This window comes from Brassica rapa, chromosome A03, assembly GCF_000309985.2.
Source record: "Brassica rapa cultivar Chiifu-401-42 chromosome A03, CAAS_Brap_v3.01, whole genome shotgun sequence".
Classification (NCBI taxonomy): domain Eukaryota; kingdom Viridiplantae; phylum Streptophyta; class Magnoliopsida; order Brassicales; family Brassicaceae; genus Brassica; species Brassica rapa.
In genome coordinates, this window is record NC_024797.2 from 33025375 (window position 1) to 33052438 (window position 27064).

General features: G+C 32.5%; 1 long non-coding RNA gene and 1 other non-coding gene across 6 annotated transcripts; both read left to right on the forward strand.

The window, feature by feature from the left end:
• Positions 1 to 10405: 10405 nt before the first annotated feature.
• LOC117132772 lies at positions 10406 to 20767 on the forward strand. Of its 5 annotated transcripts, XR_004456317.1 has the most exons (4): positions 10426 to 11631; positions 11820 to 12191; positions 14667 to 14670; positions 16441 to 16451. It is a non-coding gene; the product is annotated as an uncharacterized LOC117132772 (long non-coding RNA). The 5 variants fall into 5 exon arrangements; XR_004456315.1 differs by having other exon boundaries at positions 10406 to 11631; positions 11820 to 12671; positions 12765 to 20767; XR_004456316.1 differs by having other exon boundaries at positions 10425 to 11350; positions 11527 to 11631; positions 11820 to 20767.
• A 3749-nt stretch (positions 20768 to 24516) lies between these two features.
• Positions 24517 to 24623, forward strand: LOC117133136. The gene has a single exon (XR_004456977.1). It is a non-coding gene; the product is annotated as a small nucleolar RNA R71 (small nucleolar RNA).
• The last annotated feature ends 2441 nt before the right edge of the window (positions 24624 to 27064 follow it).

The following is a 27064-nucleotide window of genomic DNA, read 5'->3' on the forward strand; positions in this document are numbered from 1 at the left end:
TATATAAGAGATTAGGTGTTTAATTAAACTATGAGGTCCACTTTAAAAATCCATCTAGAAGAAGTTGTGATGTTTCTAATTTAATAAGATAGACTAGATCATGTTTTCATTGTAAAGCAAAAAATGCTACGAAACTTGTGTTTTGATTTTGTTGTGTACATTATGAAGTTAATTTTTTTAAAAATTATTACATAATTGCTCAGTGAATTTATTGTATTCTGACGTCTAATATATTTGGTGTGTAATGGTTCAAAACATTTCTGATATATATTATATTTCAGTTTGGTTTGTTTTCAGGACAAAGTTATAAATATAACACCATACAATATTACTATACTATGTAATATATAAAACTATATATGTTTATATTTGTTTTAGGAACTTAATTTGAACCAACGTCATTTATAACACCAATATTCTGTCCCAATCGTGTACATGTAATTTACATGCAGTCACGCAAACGAAATTGAACTTTCTTTTTCTCCTTCCCTATAGCTTGAACCGTTTGAACCCCATGAAGATCCACGACTTGTCCAATAACATCTGTATGAACAACAATACATAATGAATTTACGACAAAAGAATTCAACATTTGTCCAAAACTTTAATGAGATCATAATATTCATTATAATGTAATCAATAAACATGTGTACCTTTAAGAAAAATATTTTTCTTCTCGACGATATTCCTTAACTCATCGAGTCATCGTAACTCGAAAGAGAAAGAAAAAGATGATCAGATAGAGAATTACATCCAGTTACCACTGTGTCGCCTGAAAAAATCAATTTGTATTGATGAATTGTTGGGCGATATTGTCCAGAAGCGGCTAGAACTTAAAAAGTATCGATAGTTTTCCACTCACAAACCGGTAAATCACGTTGGAGACAAAAAAAAATTGATTTATTTTGCAAGATGCTGCAATCCTTACACCCTACATAACATAAAAATTCAAATTATATAATGAATACTATAATATGGTAACTAAAATATAACAATGAACAACACTCACAGTTTCATCAGCTAAGATGCATTCAAATATGTCGCCTCCAAAACTGGTGTTTTGTTTCCAAGCATGAAGTACTTTAACGCGAATTAGCCAATTGTTTCTTAATGGTTTGACACCATTAAGTAATTCGTCATTCTTTTTTTTTTTGGAGCTTATCGTGGATGTGTAAAGATGACTTATAAGACCCGTATTTATAGTTTAACTAGGGGCATAGCCCCCGCGCAAGCGCGGGGCCGAGAATGTTGGTGATGTATTGGATAATTTTGTGTACAGAATGTTGTGTTTTCACTTACACACGCTTCCATGTCTACAATGCAATTTCTGTTTTGTGGTATTTCATTCAAATTTAAACTTAAGACATTTTTTCTAGCCTATATATGTATGTTATGACAATAAATCACTAAAAAATCGCAACATTCCATTATATTGGTACCATGTTCAGATGCTGGTCACAGATTCAACAGAGTCAACCGTTTTCGTTGCATGTAACGGGAATAACACAGCTAGCAAAAAAAATTGGTGTAATCATTTCCTTTTTGCACCCTTGTCGCATCTATAAATGTTATAATTCTCAAATCAAATCCGTAGTTTAGAAAACAGAAAGAAACTGTAAGTTTTGGACTTTGAGTTTTTTCGTGCTCTTTAAATAACAGATTAGCTTAATCATCAGGCTCAAAATATCTAAGAATGTCAACTGGTAATTAACGATAAAAATACTTATCTAGATTTACTCAAGTCTGATTCTAAAACAATTCATAAATCCCTTGAAAACCTCAGAACTTTAAACCTAAATTTAGAAAATCAAAAGCATTACAATATATAAGATTTAGTCTATTAGAGTCTAATCTAGACTCATATTTTTGTTTGTTTTATAAGAGGAAAGGAAAACTTTATACAGCTTAGCCCAGTATTTATGAGAAAAGTTGGACGGTATGCAGCCAACAACACATCATTGAATAATTTAGAACATTGGTTATTCGTATTTTCTTTTTAAGAGTATAAGATTTTAAGAATTTAGAATTAGGCTGTGCCCTTTCCACTCAGACTCCAGTGTTCGAAACAGCTTGGTACCAGTTTTGAACCATACGTTCATAAAAAGCGAGGTAATAATAATTACCTTTTAAAATATTAATAAAAGAAGTTTCAAGAAGAAAAATTAATACAACCTTGTATTTTCAAAATTAAATACAATTAGCACATGCACTAACGGTGGATTAGACGACATACAAAATGACTTAAAGATCAAAAATATCATACGATTGTAGATGCAACCAATTACTTACTCCTTATTTTAAACAAGAACCAACTATGACAATTTATGTATGATGTGTATCTCTTTATTTCTTTTTAAAAGTAAATCCTGAAAAAAGAATTGAAAAGAAATAATATTTACATTTGCAAATGACTTGTTATACACATACATAAAATGATAAAACTATGTTTGCAGAGACAAAGTCCAAGAGCAGAGAATATAAAGATTACTAACTACTCTTTGGAAAAAAAAAAAAAAAATTCTTCCAAATGTCAATCTTTATTGACTTGTGAACACGCTCTTGCTCTTTTGTCTCTTTCACAATTTTGTTTTTCCCCCTCATTCTAGAAACTAAACATGAATGTAATAACAAAAAAAAGAAGAAGTAAAACCTGAATACCACAGTTCAACTGCAAGCCTTACCATTGACTGAGACAGAACCTTAAGCAAAAGAAATTAACGGTTTGGATCGCACCATATGTTCTTTTACTTGGTCTATGTGTTGGTGCTTGAGTAGAAGACATGGAAGATCGGTCCCATGAGACTTCATTGGCAAAGGCATTGTTGATCTCTTCAGTTCTTGAGTAGCTTTGTCCAGTTCCACTCACCTGTTAACAAAGACTATATTCAGTACATTACGTACAAATTGGCTCCTATGGATTTATAAACTACACTAAAGACCAACAGTGAGGTTTCATGAATGTATACTTATAGAATCCATTATATTAAAGATGAGACTGGTAATGAAAAAGAGAAGTGCTGGAAAAAACGTAACTTCATGGGGGATTCATGCTTTTGGCGGAAGAGTTCCAGCAAGCCATCCCCAGACGCTACCAGAGCTTTGTCTTTTTCCATTCATATTGGCGGCGGCTTGTTTAGACGCAACGGCTCTCTGACGGTGGAGGAGTTCCAGTTTATTTTCAAGTGTGTCTTAATCTTTTGTCTTACCTCTGCAACCTCTAATTTGAAACACCTCGACTGTTCCGCTGCAAGCTGACTCCGCAGACTGAAGTTCCTATTACAAAAAATGGTTGCTATGACAAAACAATCTCTGAAAAAATTCTCTCAAACTCATGTCATGTCTCTTGCTTTCTAGTCGCTTACATGGTAAAACGGTAGTCTGAATTAGAACCAATTTGAAAGGCAATACTATTATTTATTCACATTGTATAACTCAGGGTTTCTCGTATCAGTCTCTGTTAACTCTTCCTTCAGAGTTTATAAATTCTCCTTCCTTGCTGAGTCATGCCTCCAGATCTTCCTTCGCGGATTTGAGGGATGTGATTACACACACTCCCTTTTTCCTTCAACCTATGGATTTATATACAACACATAAAGGAGAAAAAAATACATATAAGAATTTTATGTTATTACTTTGTTAATTATTCACACGGTTGAAGGAGAGAGAATTCAGCTAGAAGATACCTTAGTAGTATGTGATGCACCCAGTTATCTCAAAACGCAGTTCCACACATTGATGAACTGAACCTTCATGATATCTACGACCAGCGGGGATGAAGCCGTGGATCTCTGAATTCTGCAGATTCAATCAGATGAGATATTTAAAAGAAGAGTTAGATAGGCGATTATAAACAGATCTGGAAGAGATGTTGCAATTGATCGAAGAAGTCTTTACCCTGTCATCAAGGAAGAGAAGCTGATTCCCATGAACTTGCCATTTTTTTAACGTTGAGTGGCAGACGACGGCTTTGGCAACTGGAGCCGTTGAAATAACGTATATATAAGGCGGAATGGAGGAGGTGTAGCGAACGTGAACTGGCATTGATTGACGGAGTAAATATGGGAGACGTAGAGGAAAAGAGTTATAAAACGATTCATGGAATCAGAAACAAACAATCTGCGCTTCTCTCTATGAATCAGTCAAACCTAGATGGCTAGATTCGATCGACGAACATGTTTCGAGAAGATGATGTATATTGGACCAAAAAAACAAATTAGGTGTCAAAGGCCCATTCAAGACAGTATTTGGATTTTCGTTAACGAATGCCATTCTAATAAGATTTTTTTTTAAGTTGTAGCCAGGGCGACGTAAGTTTTATACGAAAACAAATTCGGCCACTTTTTATTTTGGGCCCAGAGAAATATACGCGAGGCCCACTGCTCGTCAACGTAAAAAAAATTTAAAAAGGAAGCCAGGGGGCTTCGAACCCGTACACTCAAGCTTTATTATAAGCGGATTATAACACTGGGCCAAGTAGATTTTAGTTGTTATAGCCAGGGCGACGTAAATTTTATACGAAAACAAATGCGCTTCTTTTAAAAGTGCTGACGTGTCACCTCAGGAGGAGAGAAACTCCCTCATTATATTATAGATTTTGGGGCAAGGAAACGAATTAATGTACCACCCAAATATTCACTAAACCAATTAAGAAATCTATAATAAATACCAAATCACAGTATATGGCCACCGAGATATTAGCCATAATTGAAACGACTTGGAGAAATGGTTTTCCCATAAAAGTTTTTATTTCAAAGTAAAATTCGAGATATCTATATCGGTTATGTAAATAATCATATGCATGAAATATACTACTACACAAATATTCTCTAGGGAAATTTCCTAATCTATAATAAATACCAAATCACACAATATGGTCTCCAAGATATTATGCATATTTGATACGACTTGGAGAAAGGGTTTTTAATAAAAGATGTTATTGTTAAGTAAAAATTGATGTTTCTGTTATGAAATATACCCGAAGTATAGATATAGATATCAATTATTAATAGAAATATAGGAACTTCCAAAACGAAATATTGTTTTTGATCAGTTTGAAAAAAAAAAAAAAGAGTAACTGAGATGAACTTGTGGTATGAACCGATGTTTAGAAGTGATTTTTTTTTAACAAAATATTTTTATAGCATCTGTTTCTGATATCTATGTGTCCATCGCTGAAACATTAAAATAGGAGCATGTATAATGTATTCTTGTTCGTTTGGCATAGCTAATGGTTGGTTATTATCTATACTATTAAAAGGGAAGGAGTCCCAAAAAATCTACTTATAAAAGATTGTTGGACCTATTCATTAAACTTAGCTATTTTTTTGGCCTCATCTTATATTTCTCTAACTATACACTAATCAAATATCTTATATTTCTCTAACTATAAAATAATCAATGCTTTTATTTAATACTCAACTTACTATAATACACCAAAGATTTATACATCAATATTATTAATTCAGAATCATTGATATATTTCACTCCTATTTTTCCTTGGAATATTACTTTTGTGCCACTAAACCTATTAAGAAAAACAGATTATTTTATAACTGATTTAATAATCATACAACCCATGATCATTTTTCTTTAACAAAAGCAGTTACTATAAAAACATTTGGATTTATTGGTAATTAAAGTCTGAACAATACCATACTTTTAATTCATATTAAATGTTTTATGACCCAAACTAACATAAAAACATGATGCAAGTACGGTTAACAGAAATTTAAAAACATGATACCATTCGACGGTCAAAACATATTAACTTCCAATTACGATTAGAGAAATACTTCACAGTACAACAGCAAGCTTAATTATATTTCAAAATTATAGCTTTTTCTTTGAAAACCTTCCTAGGTTATTTTTGTGATGAAAATCTTTTACAACTGGGTTTATTAGGAGAAAGGGTTTTGTATAAATATTTTCTCAGGAAATTATAGCATTTTTAGAATGTTTTTTATGTTTAAATAAAATATATTATTTATTTTTAACATTTATAGGTAACTCAACTATACTCAACTTAATAATAATTTTATTTCTAAAACTCAAAAATTTAATCTTAATATAGTCATTATAAAACCTATAAACTAGAATGTATAACATAAAAAAATGTAGTTTATTCAATTTTATATCTTAGTAAAATTTATATGAGAAATTTAATCAAATTTTGAAAAATATTATCATGTTATTTTAGATTTTTACCATGTCATCTGGTATAGTTTCACGAGTTAATATGGATTTTAGATTTTAAAGGATTTTAAATAATGAATTTTTATTAAATTGAAACTAGATTATATATGGTGACTGCGTTTACTGGTTTGACTGTGGATACCACTTATTAGTGTTTTGGTTTGTTTTAGTGGAAAATTAGACTGAATGTTGAGGACTTATTAAGATATTTTTTTTAATATTTGAAAAATATGTTTGAGTAATTTGTTTTTATTGGATAATTCAGCTTATAAATAGTATATTTAAGATATTTGGTTATTTAGAAATTACATATAATTAATATTTGTAGGTATATAATTTATATTTATAAATCAGATATCTATTTATCTTGGTTCTAGATATATATAATATGTTCGGTTATTTATAAATGTTGGTTCAAGTTTGGTTTCATTTTTTTAATTTGGTACGGGTTGATTATTCGGTTCCGAATAATACGGCCAAACTTATAAACTATCTTATATAAAAATTTATATTAAAAATTATTAAATTCAAAAAATAAACCCGCGCTTTCTAAGCGCGGGTCAAAATCTAGTTTTGTGTTTATGTTTCTAAAATTCAGTCCGATTTTAACAGGGTTATAAGACATAGTCGACGGTTATATTCTGAAACTGTATAGTTTGTATTAACATAGATATCAGTATATGGTACGTCTAATAATAATTATGAGGTTGGATATGTACGTCTAATTCATAAGGGATTAGGCGTTTAATTAAAAATATGAAGTCAGTTATGGTACCTTTAATTTATAAGAGATAGGCATTTAATTAACATATGGGGTCCACCTTAAAAAATCCACCTAGAAGAAATTGTGATGTTTCTAATTTAATAAAATAGACTATACTTTGATCCGCGCGCCTGCGCGGGTGTATATTTTGAAAAATATGTTGATATTTGATTTTCATGTAATTATTAAGTTTTGGCAAAATAAATCCGAGGAACAGAACCGATACTGATCCGAAAATATAGTACCAAACCCGAACATAAATTGATTAAATATTCGAAGTATTCAAAATTTTATTATTTAGAGAACCGAATCTGATCAGAACCGAAGTATTCGGGTACCCAAATTTATCTAATAAATAGATTTATATACTTATATATATTAATTATTTTTAGATTTAACGTATATAAAACATCAAGAATGATACTTTTAAATTGATATAAATACTTGAAAATATATATAGATAGTCAAAAGTAAATATCTGAAATAGTTAAAGTATACTCAAATCACCAAAAAAAACTTAAAATAATTATTGATTCCGTATCCAAAATTTTAAATCAAGCCAATTGATATATTAAGCTTAGGTATTCTGACATATGTTATTCAAATTTATAGGTAATATATTATTTTATCTATAGATTTTGAAATTTTTTAAAATATATAATGATTTAAAACTTTAAAAATAATTTAAATGGGTTATCCAAACCCGAACCAAACCTGCAAAGATCCGAATCGAACTCAAACCAAAATTTAAAAACATCCTAATAGGACTGAAATCTTTGACTCCGAAAACCTGAAACGCAAACCGATCAGTACCAAGCCTGTATGGGTACACGAAAGCCCATCCCTAGTCATTTTTATATATCGTATATTGTCATCATATAATTAATCGTATTTTATATGTACCATCATATGAGTAATCATATAATTAATAGTATTTTATACGTACCATCATATAAATAATTACATATATTATATTTTTAAAACTTAATATGAAATATAAAAACCACAATTTGAGTTGGTATTTCAAATTGGGCTTTGTATTGTATTTTTCTTATATATATTGACAACATTTTTTTATAATGGTTATTGATAAATAGTTTAGTAAAAATCCATTTTTGAATATATGTATATTTTTGAATCAATTTTTGATATAAATCAACTTTGAATTATTATTTTGATTTGAAATATGTATATAAAGTTTAAATTTTGTTTTATGGTTAGTTTAGAAAAAAAAAGTTTTAGACAATTAGACCTATTATCGTATATTTTAAAACTGGTCCAAATAGATAGTTTCTTATAATATGATAATGGACTTTTATTTTTTCTTAATAACATAAGCCCATTATTTTTTTTCTTAATACTATTATCCTTGTTTCCAAACAAAATTAATTTTTTTTAAATGACTACAATCCATGTTTCCAAACACTTTAAATTTTTTTTAATAGTCCTATTCAAGTCTCCAAACACTCCAATTTTGTACTTGTGTTTTAATAATATAGACTAGCTTTTGACCCGCGCGTCCGCGCGGATATTTGTTTTTCATAACCATATGTTTTTAACTTTTGAAAATGAGATAGATGTAATTGTTTATGTTATAGAGTCATATGGTATTCATGTTTGACATTGATGTGTCATTAACAATGGGATTATCTTTCATTTATAAACTATGAGATTGTGTTATCTTTTATTGTCTTTTTTATTTAGTTTACTAGGGTCGGCCCGCCCTACGGGCGGGATATACTTTATTTGTGATTTCGATTTTTATTCCTTTGTATGATTTTGTGGTTTGTGTTTTAGATTTGCATTTGCATTTGTAAGTGATGTGTGTAATAATGATATTTCTCTATTAGAAAATTTTAAGTGATGAGGGATATCATATTCATTTTAGTTAACGTTGGATGTTGTTTATTTTTCTAACTTGTTTATGTTTTTTTTATTTGTTTTCAAATACATTTTCTGACATTGTACTATTTTATTATTATCTTTCTTTTTTGTTATGTTTTTTTATAATGAACACACATTTTTATATCATCTTCACATATGTCTAACTAAACTCTTTTATTTTTTATTTTTTTATTAGTGTTATTAGAGATTATAAGTTTGTATTAGCATGACATGATGTTCCTGATAGAAATGGTATTATAGTTTTCTTAAATGTTTGCTCAACTTTTCTTATATATAGTAAGTAGATTTCAGTTTTTATTGTTGTGGTTAGGTTTAATACTCAAAATATTGATTATTTTATTTAGTTTTTCAACATTGTACGTGGGTTTTGTATTTTTTTTATTCTTATTAAAATATTTTTATATTTATGTATTAACATATTAACATGATTATTTATTTTAAAATTCAAAATAAACCAATCTACATCTTTTTGCTAATAATATATAAATAGTTAATTTTTTATTTATTGGTTCAGTAATTTCACATTTATTAGAATACTTTACTTAATTATAACTAATATTTAAAAGAAATAATTGGATAGACAACATATCAAATTTAGAATCTAGCAATTACTTTGTATGTTATAACTATATAAATTTTATGCATTTTACAATTTTTTTAAAAGTATTTTATTCTGCTAATATGAAATCTAATTAAAGATTGAGAGTGAGTGCCGTATCCATGATGTTTACTCATGGCCGTAACCAAAAAAAAAACATTAAGCCCATTATTGGACAAATACACAACAAACGAAAGCCCAATATGATTTCCAATTAAATGAATCGCAGCGTTTAACACAGGGGACACGTGCCAGCCCCTCAAAAAGTGAGTTTCCAACTGGATAGCCTAGGAGTGAAACAAACAATTTTATATATATATAAATTTTTTTGATCGATAGCTTAATGATATTTTCAAATTACAAAAAATATATGAAAAAATTAATCAATATTTATTTATTTTCCTTTTTTTCATAACTGAAACTGGCTTTTCTTTTTCTTTTGACTGTGATTGAAACCAGATAGATATGATGAGTTAATTGATTAAATGTTTTTTTAACCCAAATCTATACTATTAAAGCAGGATCCTATTGTCATAATTACCTTAGGGGCATGTTTCCTTCACTAACATTGCATATTTCATTAAGGGCAATTAAGTAATATTAATAACAAATCCATATTGGATCATTATTTTTGGATCCAACCCAAATCAAATCTCTCTTGGGCCATTTGGGCCTATTAAAAAATCAGATTTAATTCTCAATTTTTTTTTTCCTTTGCGCCATTGAGTCCAAGTTCAAATAATTTTTTTTCAACTATTCTTAATTATTATTTTTTTTTTCTTAATATAATTTAAGCATTCATAAAAATAATTGAATTTTTTTATTGAAAAGTATAAATCTTTATTAAAAGTATATAATTTTTTAATTAAAATATTAACCCCATAATAAAATTAATTTATCAGAGTTATACCAACTTAATTCATTAAAAAAATAAAGTTTAATTTTTTTAACATAAATAGTCATTTAAAATGAAATACGATAAATAAAGATAAAAATTTTAAGTCTTTTATAAAATAAAGTACAAATATATGAAAATGTGATATTTACAAAATATTTGTCAATTGAAAAAAAAACAAAAATAAACCCGCGCTTTGAAAACGCGGATCAAAATCTAGTTTTCATATTAAAAGGCGAGAAACAAAATGGTGAAAGCTAGATGCTTAAGTTAATTAAATGGTAAAGGCCCAGTAATTAAGCAGCCCAAATACAGAAAACTTTGCATGCGAGTCGGAGGAACCGGATTCAGGACCGGACCTGACCGGAGTTACCAAGAGACAATTAGTTCAGAGGAGCAGACGATCAAAGAAAGATGAGGACTGTGAGGAATAGATGATCAATGAAAGATAAGTGAATGTTCTATCTTTTATATCAAGATTCACTTTTTCGTTTAACCTTTGTTTGTTTCTTCTTTAAGTCGGCAAGATTCTTATATATCTGAAAGTATCAGACTAATCCACGGGTTGAGAATTGAGAAGTACATTGACTATTTTCCCTAAAGAATACCAAAAAATATTTTTATTTAAAATTAAAAAAAACTTTTAAAATTGAACAATAGGTGAGGATACGACATCGTTTAACAATGGTACATGTTTTCCTGAGTTTAATAACCTAAATCTTTTTCCATCTTCGTGAGTACGGCGAGTTTAGAATCGTCTTTCTCCTTTTTGTGTTATCTTTTTTCTCTAGAATAGCTCGTTTCTTCGTCTCCAATCAAGCTTGATTTATCGCTAGCCTCCAGTCTTTTTTCACGCTATCAATCGCTGGCGGTTTCAGCATCTTCATGTTATTCACCAGCACAACCGTTGATTTCACCTTCTTGAGCCACCGGCGAACTTCTTTACCGTCTGAACCACAACACAGCTTATATCGCCGCGTTAACCACCTTCAGATTGGTAAGGTATTGGCTCTTTGACTTTGTTTTGTTTTTGGATTTCGATAATTTTGGTAGCTCCATTAATACATTCTTCTCTCTATCCTCTTCACAATCATCAATGAATTTCTTCATATCCTTTATCGCCTTGATCCTCCTCTCTCATCCGTCACTAACGCTTTCTTCCTCCTGCTGTAGCGTACTTGTTTCCAACGATTGTCTTTCTTTGGGAAGTCTTGGGCTTCCTCTCATATGCGAGAGCTCTGTTTACCATTGTGCTCTGGAAAGTTTGGGAATAAAATGGTGAGGTTTACAGAATCAAAGCTCACCTATTTATATATGTAGATTTACCGACTTAAAGCAAGATGAGAATATTGAATGAGAAATTGTGGAAAGAGTGGGGGAGATGGGGTTAAGAAGAACTTTAATGCAATTGATTGAATCCGGTTGAGTTACGTAACGTTTCTAATTTTAATTGCTTGCAATTGCAGGGGAAGAAATCTAATCGGTTGGACACAACAACAACTTACACCGGAGACTGGCCGGAAATAGTCGTCCTCCGTAATTTAACTCGGGCTCTATTGTCAGTTCAAAAACACAGAGTTCAAGAATGGCTGCAGCCTTAGGCATGTTTAGTCACGGTCCAGAAAATGATGATAAAAGATGGTGGGCTTAGATCATGTAAGTTGCAGCCCAAGTGACTAAACTATCTAAGACCGCATCAAATTCATTAAATCGTTAATGAAACGCAGAGTTTCGAGATGGTAGGACAGGTGTCGCACTCACAATCAATGACTTTTTGACCTGGCGCTGACGTGGATGCACAGGAGTGAAGCAAACATTTTTTTATATATATAGATTTTGTAAAGTCAACAGTAAAGTATTAGAGGTATAAATATACTTGTGGGTTTTATTAAATCATATTATAAATATTTTGTTTCAAAGAGGCTACTTTTTTAGATTTGTAAAAACAAAAATGGTATATAGAGAAACTAAAATAATTATGAAACCAAGTTAAAAAAACATTCAATCATGAGAAGAAATTTAATGTAAAACAAAAATGTTATTAGCAACTTAATTTATGTTAATAAATTGGGCCATAACATTATGAAAGAAAAGTGTAATGGACTTTAGTCAATAATCGAAACCCATATTTTTTTGTCTAAAAAAATAACAGAAACTCTTTTCACTCTACCGATTTTTCTTTTTCCATCAGGTAAAAAGGCAGCGATGGATGCCTTGCGCTTCAGCTCTGGACAATTTAGAGCTTGATCATGTTAATTTCTTCAGTATAACCACTGCAGAAGATAGATCTATAATTAGTTTCAGCCTTTGGTATAAAGGTTAGAGTTTCTTGATTTAGGTTTAATTGAGTGTTCACGATTTGCTTCTTCTAATCTACATTTTTTGTTTTGATATTTCAATGACCATCAAAGGTATGGAATACCAAGACCCTTCAATCCGATAGACAGAGCCCGACTTCAGCTTTAAAAACAGGGATAAACCCGTTGCAGTCCTTTGATCAGTAAAAGTGTGGTAAAAACTATCTTTTGGTTTATTTAGCAAAATGATTTCCATTCACTTTTCTTTAGCTCATGAACGGGATGGAGTGATTAACAAATTGGATTGATTGTAGAAGGTCTTAATAAATGAGAAGCTAATAGACAATTTTTCATAAGAGAAGCCGGATTGACTTGATTGTCTCAGTTTGGTTTATAAATATTATTGTTCAAAGCATATATGATATTGAAGATTTCAGCTCTGTTTATATGTTATTGCGTAGAAGTAGGAATGACTTTTTGAATGATGTTGAGTTTTGGAAGGAAAAAGTATGATTTTTTTTTATTTTGTATTCATATTAAATATAATAAGATCCAAAATCGGCTAAACCATAAAATCCCTAATCCATAAAATCGGCTACCCAATGTTGCTCCTCAAAAATGATAAACAATTAACCGAATGTTAAATATCTCGTATCCGTTAGTAAAACTACATTATCTCATCTAAATTACAAATTTCATGTTTTTGTGAAATTAAGAAGCAATCGTTTCTTTGGTTTGGTTTTTAATTAAACCATTGTCATATGTTTTATTGGTTTGGATTTGAATAATATAAAGATTGTTTATTATATGGGCCACAGAGTTATTAAAAGCCCAAACCAATATCTAAACTATTATTTCTAACAAAACAAAAGGAAATATAGGTTTCGGGATTGTCAATTGAATGAAAAGGTTATTATTGAATGTAATACAAACGACTGTGTTTTAATCAGAGTGGCATAAAAGAGTAATTTGTGAGGAAAACTCAGGGCTAAGTACAAAATGTACTTTTCTTTTAATAGTTTAGATTATTAAGATTGAAGTATCTTTTGATACTGTTTGGAAACATGTATAGCAGTATAAATGAGAATTGTTTGGAAACATAAATATCAACATAAAATAAGTATAGTGTCTTTTTCGTAATTTTATTAATATAACTGCATTAATTGTCTTTACATATTTCAATCATTTTATCAATGTCATTAATTATATTATCTTTACAATACATCACATCATTAATTTTATTACCATAATAATAATTTTTCAGATTTTTATTTATTAGTTCATAAACATTAACTTTGTACCAATTATAAAATCAAAAATTTAAAATAACATGGTTTTACATATGGTTAACCGTTCGGTTTAGGTTGCTTTACTAAAACGTTTTGTTAAATTTTAGTTTCAATCGGTGGAAAATTACGTAGCCAAAAAAATAATTCAAATATATGTTTTTGTGAATAAAATAATAACTTAAATCAAAATAATATAAATGCATTACATCTATTGTCACTTAATTTTTCACTCCATATAATTATTTTAGTAAATAAAAACTCTTTCTATTTCACTTGATTTAGCCAAACACACAGAAATAATCTTTTAATTAGTTTATAAGATCAGTTATGCATGAACCTTGGCTATCCATTTAGGTACGTGTTGTTCTTTTCGGGTATCATTATTTTTTTTTCAAATTAAGCACCGCTTGAATATTATAAATTTATATGTGGGTTTTGAGTTGGGTCATTCTAGGTCTGGATGAGTTTGGTTCTAATGTGTAGAAACCTAAAACTATCTAAATAACAAATGTATCTGAAATGGATTCGGATATTTTTACCAAAGATAACCATATTATTATTATTAACTATATAACCTAGCCTAAAATTAAGGAACTAAAAAACTAATCTATTATTTTCTTAAATAATGAATTAAATTTATATTAACACTGAATAACTAATCTATTAAAGTTTATTATATATAAAATTAAATTTATATATAATCTATTAAATTTTTATTAACAAATAGTTTTGTATATTTTATTATATATAAAAATTTAATACTTGATAAGATGGAACATTTTATTATTGATATATTTTAAAATATAGTTTTACGGGTTATTACAACAAACATGTAAAATATTTATCAAACATAAAACTAACTGAACAAAACATAAAACCACTTTAAATTAGGCTTGAGCGTTCAGGTAACCGTTGGGATACGGGTTGGGTATTTTAAATTTTGGTTCTAATTCTAATCACATCCTAGATCACATTCAGGTAAACTTTTTAAGTATGTATCGGGTTAGGATATCACATCGGTTTTGGTTGTAATTTTTATCAATTCCTAAAACCATACAGTAACCATATATCGTCTGGATTTGGGTTATATTGGTTTGGTTGGGATATATTCGAAGTTAAATCCAAAATTTGAAAGCAAAACATAAGAAAATAAATACATGTTTATATAGAATTGGGTATTCAGGGTACTCATTTAAAATTTAAATACTTATTTTTAGTTATCATTTTAAAACAAATTTTTAATTGAATATTTGAAGTACATATTTATTTTTCAACTATTTATATTTGTAATTAATTTGGACATTCAAATCTGTTATCGGTTCTTTTCGGGTTATTCGTTGGATTTCGGCTAATGACACTTTGGGTTCTAATATGTTTTGTACCACCCTTCAAGATCCATTCAGCTATTTCTTACATTTCAGACCGGGTACGGATCGGTTTTTGGTTTGGGTTTGATTCGAGGTGGCTCCTAAAAAGTAGGGACGAGTGGTGAGAACAAGCTCCGTTAACCAAGTCGCAAGGGAAACTTCGTCCTACTCTTCGAGATGGAACCCATGGATGAAGTACGAGACTCTTCAGGAAGGAACGTCCCCAACAACTACTTCGACGGCGTCCTCCCTTAGCTTTTAATTTTTTATTTTCTTTTTATTATAAATTTAAATATAACTTTATGACATTTATATAATTTTTACAAAAAATATTTTAATTTTCAACATTTCATTTTATAATTTGAATTTTTAAATTTTGAATCTTTTGTAATATTATAATAATACGGCAATGAGATGTAAGTTCCTTGTAATGTTTACAAGGAGTTTAAAGGGAAGTACTTGTCAAATCCTCGTAAGCTTTACAAGGAATTTGCTAGGAAATACTTGTAAATTACTCGTAAAGATTATAAAGACTTTACATGGAAAGACTTGTAATTTCGTCGTAAAATGTACAAGCACCTAAAGATGACTTTACAAGGAAACTATATGAATCCTTAACGACGAAGCGTACCTACAAAATTATGACAAAATCTTCTCATTCACTTTTATGACAAATTCATTTCATCTTAAATGTTACGAGGAAGTTACAACGAATCTTCCATTATGGCGGGTGTTTTACAACGAAACACTATTCCTTGTTAATTCAATGTAATTCTCCTATTACGACAAATTAACAAGGTAGTGTAAATCCAACATTATATTTTTTACTTTTTATCAACATAACATATCAATTTTCTTATTTAAAATATTTACAAATTGAAGGAGATGAACCTAACTAAATGAACATAAAAATAGTAATATAATTCTAAACGAACTAAAAGAAAACAGATAAAACAGTTGTTAAATTTGAAATTAATGGATGCAAGTCAACATACCTAAAAGTTAATACTTGAACTGATTCGAAATTTTATAATTGAAATCACATATCTTATTAAGATTAAGATATAGTGACACTCAATACATTTATATATAAAAATTTCAAAACAGTTTAAAAAATATTACTTCTCACAAAAGTCACTAAATGGATACCCTTAACAAACTAGAAGTTATACATAATTGTCATTTAAAAATTTATTTATATAACATAAATTTTAAAAGTATTTGAAAAATAAAATATTTTAGATATCCATTTTTCAAAAAATAATATTTTATTATTATTATAATTTTGATCAATTGATAGAAAGAACATAATACTTGAAGAAAAAAATGATCATCTAATATCATATTTCTCAAATCATATGCCTAATTACAGAAAATATAAACTTATTAAATTATATTCTACTCAAATTCCATACATATAAATTATAAAATGTCTTCAAATTTCTAAATAAATAAAAAATTATTAACCGATTATAAGAATTTAGTTATTATATAAATATTCATATATGTACGTGAAATTCTCAAAATATTAAAAAATATGTTTATTAATGCAAATCCAACTTTATATTTATATTTTCTATTTTTAATCAGAATAACATATATCAAACTGTATATTTAAAACATATATTTACAAAAAATAAGAGGACGAACCCAACTATATGAAATTAAAAATAGTAATCTAATATTAACCTAATTAAAATAAAACAGGAAAAACCACTTTCCAATTTGAAATACTAGATGCAACTCAACTAGAAAAAAATATATTTAAACTTATTCGAAGTATTATATTTGAACGTATATATTTAGTTAAGATGAAAAAAAATAACTACTTAATACAATTTTATATATATTAGAAAATGATTTAAAACTTATAAACAAACGAAAGGGAATATTTACCAATTGTTATGATTTGATTATTTTTAAAATGTTTATATTTGTAAATAAGTACGGGAGAATCACCTATACATATAAATATACACACTTATGTATGTATAGTACGTCTGCAAACATTCTGTAAGAGCAATGGCTTCGGTAAGAGTTGCATATGCATCATATGTGTCATCCACGACAACCACGATCATCGTGATTTTACCCACTATGATTCTACCGTGTGAATATTGAGGCTCGAAATATGCTCCTAAAGACATAAAATGGCACTCCACATCTCTATCCCTAATGTGAGGTAACTTAGATGCAAGCAGTGCCGGTCCTGATTAACACGGTGCCTAAAGCGAACTAAAAAAATAATGCCCTTAACTAAATTATATTTTACTATAATCATCTTTGAAATTTTCAAAAGTTCTACAACTTTGATCATACGACATAAAACATTAACAATCCTGCAACAAAAAGAAAAAATATAAATTATAGAAAAAGAAAAATACAACATACACCATCAATTTTAGTTTGTATTTTTTTCTTTAAGTTTTAGAGTTTCACCTTAAGCTAATTTCATATTTTGAGAATTAAAAATAATTTAGGTAGAAAATTAGTAACAAAGAATGAGAATATATAATTTTTGTAGTAAAGATTAACAAAAAAAAACAATAATAATAAATGTCAATTGCTTTTTTTTTTGTAACACAATAACTGTCAATTGCTAAGATGAAGAAAATAATTAGTTTTGTTTGATTCTCTTGTTTATTTTAAATAAATAAATAAGTTTTTTTTTGTTATAATCATTATCATTCCAAAATTTAGTTATTGTTTACTTTTGTAACTTATAAGTTTGTCTTTAGTTTATTTAACTTGTAACTTATAAGTTTGTCTTTACTTTATTTTAGTTATTATTATTAGCAAAAAAAGAAACCAACTTAATTAGTTTGTCTTTAGTTTGTTTAACTTATAACTTAATGCCACTATAATCCGTAGACAAAAGGAAATTAAAGTTGCTAGAAAAGATATTAAAATCTTTAATGATTAAATATTATTATTTGTTACCATTATCAAAAAGAAAAATAAAATAGAAAAGAATAATCAAGAAAGGAGGATTCAAACCCGTCAACTTACTTGAAACAGAACACTGCACAAGTCACTACACTAAAAAATCATTTGAGATTTAGCGCTCCTACAAAACATATAATTTTGGCGCCTAAAGCTCTGGTTTTATGGGCCGGCCCTGGATGCAAGTTCTAAGTCCTTCCACCATTTGTAAACTTACACATAAATGCATTGGGAAAGTGAAATCTTTCTATCAACAAGATTGAAGATAAGTACGTCACCTGGTAAGAGTTTTGAGTTCTTCGATGTAAAGAAACAGGCAAAAATTGAAGTTAAGCTTTGCAAACTTGAGAATGATCTCATTGTGACTTTCATCTTGTTCATAATAAGAAATATATTCCCTAGCCACTAGTACTTCTATGTTACCGTATCGAGGTATATATAGTGCGTTTTGTATATGCTTGAAGAGATGGGGACCAATAGCACTGGATTCGTTATCGCCATCTAAAGACTCCAAGTGGTTCCGCGTGAAACTCAGCGCTTCGTCCATTCCTCTAACATCTCTGGCTAGAGTCTCCTTGAACCTACTATCTTCACCTCTGAATCTATCGAAGGCATCTAAAAATAAAAATTATGTCTGTTATAAATATAATTGTATACATATATTAGGTTATGAATACATGTATGTTAATCCAGGAAAACTATTACTCTTACCACAAGACATGTTGTGACCGTACACTCTGAAGACCTCAAATATAGTGGAGATTGTTTCCAAATCATCTTCCCCGCAATTATGTCATCCAACTTTGGGAAACTGAGGTTAAGGATCTCTGCGATCTCCTTGTCAAAATAATAAGAGATTCCTATGGACATGAAGGCATGAATAAGATTGACATGAGGTGGCTCAGTGATACCACTCGAATTACCCTATGAGTGATTTATGCTCTCTCAAATAAGAGGTCGAGTTGTAGTACTTAGGGATCGAATTCACAGGGAGCTAGAGAACCTAAAAAATCTAATGTGATTTGTTAAGTTGGCTGTTTTAACGGTTTTAAATGTAAATAGCAGTTTAGAAATCAAACAAAGTATTTGCTTAATTGTCTGGTTGAGGTTTTGGTGCTTATTAAGAAAATAGCTAGACTTAGAGTTTTTATTCAGGAAAATTTGGATTATAATCATACAGATGCCTAATGAGTTGCTTGCATGATAATGTAAAGCTCAATTACTTGATCAACAAGTCCATCAGCGTTCGCAATGTTTGGACTCGTTTATTAACTAGATCTATTGATCTCAACTGCCGTATTTTGATCAATAAAAAGTGTCGATCGATAATCCTATAGGGATATCGATCGATACACCTTTTGCCCCGCCGATCGATGATTCATGTGTAATATCGATCGACGCGCTCTAGTCAAGCTTTATGCGCATGTTGAATAATAGCTTACTAAGCTCACTAGATCAGCTCTCGCCTTGCTCGTAGCAAGAAACATAGTTCTATTAGAATGTTTTCAGGATGAGATTAAAACTCTTACTTTTATCAATCAAATCCAAGGGCAGGTTCTTTGTAGCTAATCTAGACACATGCATTAAATCACAATCCTAAAGATGATTGATATTACGTGTATACGCACACCAATTAACATAATGTGCACACTACCACAATCGAATGGTATGTCGATGTAGCACTTTAGGATCAAATCCACAGAGACCAACGATTACACTTTATCTTTATGGGATCAATACTTAGCTAAAACAATGATGGGGTTTTGAGATTAAGGTTTCGTAACAAGCAATTAATAAGATTAATTAAAGATTTCAGATGATTAAAATGCTAGCCTAGGGTGGTTTGGTTGGGTGTTAAACAAGTGTGAGCCAAACAATTATTCAAGTTCGATTAAAGACCAGTCTAGAACTCGGATCACTTAAGATAGATCAGCCCACTGTCGTGGTGCTTCACCTTTTGTCAATCAATCTCAGTACCTAACCTGTCGTTTGGACTGAGATGCGATGACAAACATTAAGATCAAGTCCGATCTGTTCACAAAACACCCTAACATCTACTTTTGCTGGTTAGGGATATGATGCTCATTCAAGTTATGTCTAGCAACCTATAACACTTTTGATGAATAGATTAAACCTAGAATCAGGCACTAAGTGGTTAACTTGATGCAAGTCTTAAGAACAACAGTGAATGAAGACAATCGATTTATAACTTATTTATGTCAAGCTCACGGATCTAACACCCTAACACCCTAGACTAAGCAAGCTGACTACTCAGCCATGAAGCAAGAAAACACAGAGACAGAGATATAAAGCAACATGAAATATGACTGAAATAAAGTAGTAGGGTTCAGGGGGTTCTTCTCTAAATCGAGAGAGATGGCCTTCTCCTTTTACAAAGTAGCAAAATCTCAAGTCTCCAACTCTAAGGTCTGGTTTCTTCTCCAAAAAATAGCGTAAAATGATAAGGAAAAACAGAAAAAGAAGATATATCAAAGCCACAGGTGGCTGGGAGAGAAAATAGAGAGATTAGGGCAAATCCCGAAATAGGTTGTAGTTTCCTTAAAAATCTCAGCCGCTGGAACATGCATCCAGAACAGTCACTCGGGTTGCTCCGCTATCCAGAACTGTCACCAAATTGCACTGTTTTCTGCCTCTTTTGTTCCAGCTGGTCCATCTCCCATCCAATGCAACTCCAGACCTGTAATGACTCGAAAAGGACTAGGAAGACTCGATAAAGACTTGAAAACCAATTGAAAAGCATATATACAAGATGTATAAAACACCATATATCAATTCTCCCAGACTTAGATCCTTGTTTGTCCTCAAACAATGTCAAGTATCAAGAACAGGGAGAAAGGTTTGAAAGTGTGGGAACTCTCCTATTCTCAGCAACCATACTTTAACCACGAATCTCTGAACCATACAAGCAGTAAAACTAGGACAACACACCCTTACCGGAACCCCACTGACTGTTGTTCAAAAATCAGCTCCATACTCTACATCTCAAACCTGAAAAAGCAACACTATCGAGACAGAACTCCCTATATTCATTTAAGAGTAGCATGAGCTTCTCATCACAGGCACTATTCAGGGTAGACGGTCTAGGCGTGAAACAGGCTATTTAATGGTGGAGTTAAGAGTGTTTAGGGGCTACCATTTCATTGAAGAGGATGCAGGATATCACACAAAATGGCAAGAGAGGATAGATCCATTGATGTCCACAGCCTCTACTCGTTTTTGCTCTATCTGGTGCGACTGTTTTGATGACGGAACATGCAACTAATTTTTCTGCGTTCTACTTTCCTTTTGGTACCCACTCCTTTGCTCAAACTTCCTAGTGGCTCATGTTTCTTTGATTTCATCCCCTTCTCCAACACCTTATTTTGGTTTTTTTTTTTTTTTTTTTTGAAGACTGATATGGTGATGTGACGAAGAAGGAGGTCATACATGATGGTTCTGAGTGCCACTGGTGGTTCTGATTTCGCAACCATTCTGGTTCTCCACCCCTGCTCTTGCGCAGTTCATTGGTTATGGAGCGGTTGCTCTCTTAATCTGCTTGTTCTCCTTTCTGACATAATTTCTGCAGCAGTAACGAGTAGGAGGCTGCGTTGATCCTTTCCTATCCGACCTTTTTGCACATATCTGCACATATGACACTGATAAACAAATGCATGAAGGTGGAATAAAGGCTAAGGTGCAGGGTGGGAACTAGCTAGAGATGAGCTAGCCACTCAGGATCAGCAAGATGGATAAAAATGATAAGAAGTCCTGAGTGTGTTCTCGTTTCCCTGATCTAATGACCATAACAAGAAGAATTTCAGTCAAGATTAGGTTCAAGTAACTTGGAGTTAAGTCTACACAGTGTAACCTGATCGGCTGAGAACTTCTGGAGAATCAAGTGAGATATGTCAAGGTGTTCCAGGTCCACATGTGTGTCTTCCGCTACTGCTAAGGTCACTGAATAAGATAACTAAAGCACGAGGTGGTTAGTGATCAACACGGAATAAGGTCCTAATTCCCACAAATTTTTGACTGACTCAAAATGACCCAAAAGAAAAACAAAAGAAAGAAACGAGTTAGTAAACAACGAAAACCCTCCCCCAGACTTACTTCACAACATCCCTGGTGTGAAAATAAATTAGAGAGAAGGTGAAAACAAGAATAAACATTTTTTTTGGTTGAGATACTTACCTGAGTGGAGTGGGCGCTCCATGCAAATTCTGGGTGTTCTATCGTCAAATAGTCGCCTGGAACAACCGCTCTTTTCAGGGGGCAGGTTGTTCCGTTTCTGCAACCCAGAATTTTTGAAGTATCTCTGATTTTTTTGCTTTTTGACCTGAGACTCAATAAACTAAAACGAAAATAAGCAACCAAAAACAAAACCAAGTTATATTTACACTTACCAGTGGGTTGTCTCCCACCAAGCGCTTGGTTTAAGTCACTAGCTTGACTTGGTGATAGGGATCAGTCTGGTTGAGCAGGAGAGCCTGTTCCAAAACAAGCTCCACAATCAGACATGTTCAGCTTCAAACCCTGTTCAACAACCCTTTCACAGCAGCTTCCCCTTTCTCCTTCAGCTCATGTGTGAGAATGGCTCTGACTTTAGAGAACGGTTTGGAGGTACCCTTGCACTTTACCTCATGCTCATTGGAGTTCTCATCACACTTGAGAGGTATCAAAGTCATTGTAGGATCTCCCTTGACCCTTTTCTTTTGGACTTTCTGTTTCACCCTTGAATTCCCTCTAAATTTAGTAGGATCAGTGCTAGGATCTTCATCAGAGAACAGCTTGCTCTCACCTTTATCACCATGCTCCTTCTCTGGAACAACCTTCAACTTTTCTACATCAAACACTGAGATGCGAGAGGCGTGTGATGAGGAAGATCTAGTGGGTACAGCCTTGTATAAAACATTCTTGTTGATGTTGGAGAAGCAGACTCTCTTGTTGGGCATATCGATGGTTGCTCCAACAGTAGCCATGAATGTCCTTCCAAATATCAAAGGCATCTCATGATCCTTGTTCATCTCAACAACTTGAAACTCAGCAGGAACATCGCATTCCCCTACTTGAACATGAAGGCTGCGGATGGTTCCATATGAGACTGCTCTGGAAGAGTTTGCAAAGGTCAGGGTCAGCTGAGACTGCTCAACATCAGAAATACCCAAATCGTCTACAATAGCCTTTGAGACGAGATTCACATAAGAACCAGAGTCACAAAAAGCGTCCTTGAAGGTTGTTCCTGCGATGGAACATGGGAAAAAAAACTTTCCAGGATCATCAACCTTAGGCAATACCTTCAGTGCTGGTGTAGACATTGCTTTGGTATAGAGGACCTTGATCTCCTCTTGAGTCTCTCTACAGTTTTTAAAGAAGTTGCGCAATGGACGAATCTGCAGAGCATCTTCGAATGCAAGTTCTTTAGGAAGCCTTCTCACCATCTTGTTAAAACCTATCAGCTGCTCTTCACTAATGGGATCCATCAGATGTCTAGGTGGAATTGGATAGGGAACCTTGGGAACATAGACTCGAGATGGTGGAGTCTCAGCAGATTCATCGGGAGCAGTTACTGCAGAGCTAGCAGACTGCTCTGTGTTCTCTTCTGCGCCTAGAACAGTCTCAGCGAACGGCTGTTCTATTGCATTACAGTGCCCAGTCCTAGGATTTTTATCAGTTTTTCCAGGGAGCGTCTCTTGTTGCCTCTTGACACTCTCAGCTGTTTGAGCAAGCTGAACATCGATTTTTCTTATGTGGATCGCAAGAGTGTCATACTTGTTATTCAGCTCAGTGAACATGTTGCCCATCCTGGTGTCCATTTCCATGGTTACCTGATTCAACACCTTGGCCTGAACCTGCTGACCCTGCAACAGCTGTTTCATCATCATACCCAGACCCTTCAGTTCATCCGGTTGACTGTTCTCAGTAGCTGGAACAGCTTGCCGATTGTTCTGCGGTTGTCGCTAGTTCTGGTTCTGAATCTGCCCGGCCGTAGCTTGCTCCATCTTGAAGACGTGCCCTTAGTTGTTTTTCAGTAGCTAATCAACCTTGGCAGTCAGCTCATCTATTTTCCGGGTGTCAGAATTGTTCCCTTTCTTAGAGCAATCACTCTCCTCTTTCTTATTAGCTGAGCTAGCAGCCATGTTCTCAATCAGCTTAAACGCTCCATCAGTGGTTTGAGTCATGAAGTCTCCATTGCTCACAGAGTTTAGAGCACCTTGGTATTTCCAGTCAACTCCATCATAGAAAATGTCCAGAAGGTAATCATCATCAAATCCATGGTGAGGACATTCTCTGCGATAGTCATTAAAACGCTCCCATGCGTCACAGAAAGGCTCATCAATGAGCTGTCTGAAGGAGGTGATCTTGTTCCTCAATGCATATGTTCTCGCCTTAGAGTAGAAATGGTTGAGGAACGCTGATCGGACATGTTCCCATGAAGTGAGAGAGCCGGTAGGAAGAGAGTTCAACCACCGTGCAGCTTTTCCATCAAGAGAGAATGAGAATAACATGCACCTGATGTAATCTGGTGGAACACTATTCGTGCGAGTGAAACTGCAGACTTTTTCGAAGCTCTCAATATGCTCCATTGGAATTTCTGTAGAGAGACCAGATAACACCTTTCTCTATACTAGACCAATCAAAGCAGGCTTGATCTCGAAGTCCTGCCTGGTACAGGGTGGAGGAACAATGGCAGAGCGCGTAGTAGAGATGTTACGCGGAAGGTTTCGCTGCCCGATTGGAACAGTTTGCGCTTGTTGTTCCTGCCGCGCGAGAGCAGCCTGTTCAGCAGCATCCTGCTGAGCTTGGGTGGTCTGCTGCATTTGAAGCATCTGTTGTTGCATCTGTTGCAACTGAGAAGTGAGTTGTTCTTGATTGCCATGATCACCCATAGTAGTATCGGTTTGCCTTGGCTGTTGACGATTTGTTCTTTCTAACCTTGCTAACTCCTGGTTGGTAACTGTAACCAATTCTCCTTGTGCGTTTCTCCGAGTATGTCTACTGATCACACACCTGGAACATTAGTTACAACAAAAAGGATAGAGCAAGTTAGAGGTCTTAGACTAAATAAATAACCGAAAAATAAAGGTAAAAAGATGGTCCCCGGCAACGGCGCCAAATTAATATTACGTGTCACACCAATTAACCTAATATGCAAACTACCACAATCGAATGGTATGTCGATGTAGTACTTTATGATCAAATCCACAGAGACCAACAACGATTACACTTTATCTTTATGGGATCAATACTTAGCTAAAACAATGATGGGGTTTTGAGATTAAGGTTTCGTAACAAGCAAGTAATAAGATTAATTAAAGATTTCAGATGGTTAAAATGCTAGCATAGGGTGGTTTGGTTGGGTGTTAAACAAGTGTGAGCCAAACAATTATTCAAGTTCGATTAAATACCAGTCTAGAACTCGGATCACTTAAGATAGATCAGCCCACTGTCGTGGTGCTTCACCTTTTGTCAATCGATCTCAGTACCTAAACTGTCGTTTGGACTGAGATGCGATAACAAACATTAAGATCAAGTCCGATCTGTTCACAAAACACCCTAACATCTACTTTCTCTGGTTAGGGATATGATGCTCATTCAAGTTATGTCTAGCAACCTATAACACTTTTGATGAATAGATTAAACCTAGAATCAGGCACTAAGTGGTTAACTTGATGCAAGCCTTAAGAACAACAGTGAATGAAGACAATCGATTTATAACTTATTTATGTCAAGCTCACGGATCTAATACCCTAACACCCTAGACTAAGCAAGCTGACTACTCAGCCATGAAGCAAGAAAACACAAAGACAGAGATATAAAGCAACATGAAATATGACTGAAATAAAGTAATATGGTTCAGGGGGTTCTTTTCTAAATCGAGAGAGATGGCCTTCTCCCTTTACAAAGTAGCAAAATCTCAAGTCTCCAACTTTAAGGTCTGGTTTCTTTTCCAAAAAATAGCGTAAAATGATAAGAAAAAACAGAAAAAGAAGAGATCAAAGCCACAGGCGGCTGGGAGAGAAAATAGAGAGATTAGGGAAAATCTCGAAATAGGTTGTAGTTTCCTTAAAAATCTCTGCCGCTGGAACATGCATCCAGAACAGTCACTCGGGTTGCTCTGCTATCCGGAACATTCATCAAGATTGTTCTGCGTGAAAATCACCAAATTGCACTGTTTTCTGCCTCTTTTGTTCCAGCTGGTCCATCTCCCATTCAATGCAACTCCAGACCTGTAATGACTCGAAAAGGACTAGGAAGACTCGATAAAGACTTGAAAACCAATTGAAAAGCATATATACAAGATGTATAAAACACCATATATCAATGATTATCACAACTCAGCAATCTATAGTTGGGGCTAATCTCTCCTAACCTATTTAAACCCTAAAATCTAACAAAGGAACTACTCAGACATGGCTAAGCAATTCATGACAACAATTAGGTATAAAAACTGCATTAGAATAATAAAATAGATATAAATGGAGGCACACCAACAAGAGTGCTTGGTGATCTTACTCCATATGAGGTATTGAATCATAAAAAGCCCTTTCTGAATCACTTGAGTGTATTTGGGTGCTTATGCTATGTTTTGCAGCCAGGTGAACTGAGAAACAAACTTGAAGCTAGGAGTACTAAAGCCTTGTTCATTGGCTACTCTACTACTCAAAAGGGATACAAGTGTTATGTTCCACAATCAAGACGGGTTCTGATCTCCAGAGATGTAAAGTTTGTGGAATCCAGAGGCTATTATGAGGAGAAGAGTTGGAACAAGCTCAAAGATCTATCTCAAACACCCTCGGATAGGGCATACAACCTG